The sequence below is a fragment of the Lotus japonicus genome, chromosome 1, assembly GCF_012489685.1.
Source record: "Lotus japonicus ecotype B-129 chromosome 1, LjGifu_v1.2".
Taxonomy (NCBI): domain Eukaryota; kingdom Viridiplantae; phylum Streptophyta; class Magnoliopsida; order Fabales; family Fabaceae; genus Lotus; species Lotus japonicus.
The window spans coordinates 44,296,147-44,301,389 of record NC_080041.1 but is presented as its reverse complement, the minus strand read 5'-3'; positions in this window follow the sequence as shown (position 1 = coordinate 44,301,389).

The following is a 5,243-nucleotide window of genomic DNA, read 5'->3' as shown; positions in this document are numbered from 1 at the left end:
GTTCCCAGTCTTTTTTTAATGACAATCTTGTTGCATATTGCATAATAATGAAATAAAAAAAGTCTTTTTTTAATGACAATCTTGTTGCATATTGCATAATAATGAAATAAAAAAAGTAATTTTATTTAATTAAAACAAAACACTTGTTAATAATTGTAAGATCAAGTTTTGATCATGTAGTACAACTCTATGTTTTGATGATTACATGTTAACTATTGTGTATGAACAATTATAGTACTCTAACGTTGTTTTCTGAGTGTTTAAATGACAGGCTCTGACTTTGGTCTAATTACACATAAATCAGAAGCACTATGCTCAAAGAGTAACCTACGCAACGCTTTCGCACTCTCTATGTTAAATCTGAACAGTAGAATAAGCTTCAGAAGATCTGAAGATAGTAAAGCTCTGATATGAATTCAGATCACTTGAAGTTCTGAAGAGCAGAAGCTCTGAAGGTCCAGACGCTCTGAAGGTCCAGAAGCTCAGAAGGACCAGAAGCTCTGAAGGTCCAGACGCTCTGAAGGTCCAGAAGCTCTGAAGGTTCAGAATCTCTGAAGGTCCAGAGGCTCTGAAGGTCCAGAAGTTCTGAAGGTCCAGAAGCTGAGAAGTGAAGACTCTGAAGTCCAAGACTAAGCTGGCTCTGAAGACCAATTACTTCTCCTCTGAGTCCAGAAGCAGAAGTTACAAAGGTCAGAGGATCCAAGCTTCCCTCTAACTCTGATCACCAAGCTTCACAAGTTCCAACATGAAGCATCGCTCTGATCAGAAGTCAACTAGGATAAAGGTCATGTCACTATCCAAAGTACAAAAGCAATTGCACTATCCTGACGACCTTACCTAACATGTTTAGCCACAACAGAACCTGGAAATCCCAGATCTGCCCTTCAACGGTAGCATTCCATGCAACGTCTAAACCCTAATCCTTGGAGTATATAAAGAGGCTGAAGATTGAAAGATGCCGCCTAAGAAACTTTGTTCAAGCTCAAGCAATATTAAAATATTCTCTTAGCAATCTTTCTTCAAACTGTTCTTATTGTGTTTACTTTAGCTTTCTGAGAAGCATTTCTTTGTAAACCCAAAACTCTCAAACAGTTGTTTGTTTTATCCTTAAGGAGATCAAGGTTGGTTAGATCCTTGAGAAGACTAAGAAAGTGAATCTTAGTGATAGCTAAGTCATTGTATTGTTAGTCACTTTGCAGGTTGCAAGTACAGTTGTCACAAACTCTGATTAGTGGATTGCCTTCATTCTAAGAAGGAAGAAATCACCTTAACGGGTGGACTGGATTATCTTGAGGGATTTATCAAGTGAACCAGGATAAAATCATTGTGTGCTTTCCTCAACTCTTATCTTAGCACTTTTATCTTCTGTGTTTGAAGAGATTTGTTAAAATCTCAAGTGAGAAAAGTTTTAGTTTGAAAACACTATTCAACCCCCCCCCTTTCTATCGTTTTTCATACCTTCAATTGGTATCAGAGCGCAAGTTCTGATTACCACACCTAACAGTGTTCAGTGATCCGGGCCGGTGTGAAGAACTGAGATGGCTACCACTAGTGAAGCGCAAAAAGATGTTTACAGTGCAAAGCCTCCTATGTTTGATGGTCAAAGGTTTGAGTACTGGAAAGACAGAATCGAAAGCTTTTTTCTGGGCTTTGATGCAGATCTCTGGGATATCATAGTGGATGACTACGAGCGTCCAGTTGATGGTGATGGCAAGAATATCTCCAGATCAGAGATGACTGCTGAGCAGAAGAAGCTTTACTCGCTGCATCACAAAGCTAGAACTATTCTTCTCAATGCTATTTCCTATGAAGAATGCCAAAAGATAACAGATCGTGAGTATGCTAAGGGTATCTTTGACTCCTTGAAGATGACCCATGAAGGAAACAAGAAGGTGAAAGAGTCAAAGGCGTTGTCTTTGATCAGGAAGTATGAATCCTTCCAAATGGAACCCAGTGAGTCCATTGAGGATATGTTTTCCAGATTTCAGTTGCTCATTGCTGGAATAAGACCCCTCAACAAAAGCTACACCACTGCTGATCATGTCATGAGGATCCTTAGAGGTCTTCTTGAAAGCTGGATGCCTTTGACAACTTCCTTGGAGCTCACAAGAGATGTTGAGCAGATGAGTTTGGAAGAACTCATAAGCATACTGAAGTGTCATGAGCTGAAGCGTGCTGAACATCAGGATTAGAAGAAGAAGTCTATAGCCTTGAAATCCAAATCTGAAAAGGCTAAAGCTCTCCAAGCTGAAGTAGAAGAATCTGAAGAAACCTCTGAAGATTCTGATGAAGATGAGCTAACCTTGATCTCCAGAAGGCTCAATCGCATCTGGAAGCCTCTGATATCAAGAATGAATCTAAATATGAAAAATCTTTTCAAAGATTCCTAGCTAAAAGCGTAGACAGAAGCTTGATGACTTCAATGATCTACGGCGTAAGCAGAAATGGAATGTATGGCATTGGCTATTCTAGACCCAGTAGAAATGAGCCTCCTATGCCTAAGGCTAAAGCTCTGTATGAACATTTTGTACCCTCTAGTTCCATATTGCCTGAACCAGCCTGTTAAAGTTGTTGACCCCCCTCTCAAAAAGGGAATTTTCTCTATGTCTAAATATCATGCTCAAATTCCTTTACATTATCATGTTGAGAAACCCAAGGTTGTCAGAACCTCTAAGGTAACTAACAAGAAAGGACCCAGAAAATGGGTACCTAAGGATAAGATTATCTATGTTGCAGATATCCTTGATCGCTCCACTGAAACACCAATCATGGTATCTGGACAGTGGATGCTCGCGTCACATGACGAGAGAAAGGCGTATGTTCCAAGAGCTAAAACTTAAGCCTGGAGGCGAAGTTGGCTTTGGTGGCAACAAGAAGGCTTGACTTTGATCAGTCAAAGCTAGGTGAAAAGTTTGCAGATATGAGTATAAATGTTTCTGATAAAGGCAAAGCTCCAGAGGAAGCTGAGCCAGAGGCAGACTCTCCAGAGGAAGTTGGTCCCTCTGATTCACAGCTTCAGAAGAAGAGTAGAATTATTGCCTCTCACCCTAAGGAGTTGATTCTAGGAAACAAAGATGAACTAGTCAGAACCAGATCAGCATTCAGACCCTCTGAAGAGACTCTGCTTAGTCTGAAAGGATTGGTATCCTTAATTGAACCAAAGTCAATTGATGAAGTTCTTCAAGACAAAGACTGGATTCTGGCGATGGAAGAAGAACTGAATCAATTCTCCAAGAATGATGTTTGGAACCTTGTCAAGAAACCTCAAGGTGCTCACATCATTGGAACCAAATGGGTCTTCAGAAACAAGCTGAATGAAAAAAGAGATGTAATCAGAAACAAAGCAAGGCTAGTTGCTCAAGGCTACAGTCAGCAAGAAGGAATAGATTATACTGAAACATTTGCACCAGTAGCAAGATTGGAAGCTATCAGACTGCTGATCTCATTCTCAGTGAATCACTACATAATTCGTCACCAGATGGATGTTAAAAGTGCCTTCCTGAATGGATACATCTCAGAGGAAGTGTATGTGCACCAACCTCCTGGTTTTGAAGATGAGAAGAACCTTGACCATGTTTTCAAATTGAAGAAATCTCTCTATGGTCTGAAGCAAGCTACCAGAGCATGGTATGAGAGGCTAAGCTCATTCCTTCTGGAAAATGAGTTTGTCAATTTCTGGGAAGTAATTTAGTCTCATGGGCAAGCAAGAGGCAGTCAACTATTGCACTATCCACTGCAGAGGAAGAATATATATCAGAAGCTATTTGCAGTACTCAGATGCTCTGGATGAAACATCAATTAGAAGATTATCAAATCCTTGAGAGCAACATCCCAATCTACTGTGACAATACTGCTGCAATCTCACTCAGTAAGAATCCAATCTTACATTCAAGGGCAAAACACATTGAGGTAAAGTATCACTTTATTAGAGATTATGTTCAGAAGGGCATACTTCTTCTGAAGTTTGTTGATATTGACCATCAATGGGCAGATATCTTTACAAAGCCCTTAGCAGAGGATATATTTAATTTTATACTGAAAAATCTGAATATGGACTTTTGTCCAGTATGAAGATGGATCAGAACCTCTGACTATGATGCTTCCTTATCAGAAGATGTCTAGTTCAGAAGGTAACTTTGTCAGATGTTGAGTACCCATTGGTGCTTACTCTGAGACAAGACATCAACCGTGTGTCAGTTTATTCTAATGCCTCGTTCCTTGTGCCCGTGCTGACAATATGTTGTAATGAGTGTAGATGTGCTTATTCTCCACCGTGTGTTTTGTGTATTAACTGTTCATAATCATGTCTTTAATTTCTAGCCGTTGATTTTACTTTTGTTTTACAACTAACAACAGTTACTTTCTAAAACCCCTACGCACACACGTTCTCCACGACTCTAGTTTTTCGCTTCTCTCTCCTTGTTGCAAAACCCTTATCTTCTTCGTTACACTCTCTCTCTCTCTCTCCTGTTCTTCCCTCTTCTACCCAAACTTTCAACCTTCAACCTTCTTCACAATGGTTAGATCTAAAAGGGATGATTCCGCTGAAAGGGCTAATTCCGCTGATGGAAGAATGTTCCCTAGGATGGTAGTGGGTCTCCCAACAGGACAAGTCGGTCTAGTTCTTCGTCCCAGATCCACAAAGGTTACTCAAGCGGAAAATCAAGATACTAGGGATGTTATACCAATAGCTCAACGAAGTTGTGCAAGTACTTGTGTTTTTCCCCCAGAAGAACTTCAAGTTCTTGCTGAATGGCGTTTTGATCTCAACAACATTGCTGCAAATGGGGTTGATCTTCGTTCTGAAGTGCTGGCTCAAGGCTGGGAAGGGTACTTCCATAGACTACCTGGTCCAGTCTATGACAAGCTGGTGAAGGAATTCTGCAACCAGTAATTGTGATGAGTATCAAGTGGTATCCTATGTTCTGGGCAAGAAGATCATCATCACTGAGAGATCTTTTGCCAGGCTTCTAGGTGCAGAAACCAGTAATGGTTACAGGTTTCAGTTACAGGAATCAAAGGTCAAGACGAAAACCAAAGAAAAGGTCAACAAGGCGCTATACTCTACCTGGAAACCAGGTAAAAATGATTGCAAGACAAAGGATCTTCACCCTGATCTGAGGATTTGGCACAAGATCTTACTGAACTGCATCAATCAAAGGCCAAAGGGAAGTTCTCCAGACTATATCAACTTCACTCAGAAGGTGTTGCTTTTCTTCATCAAGGAACACATTAAAGTCTGT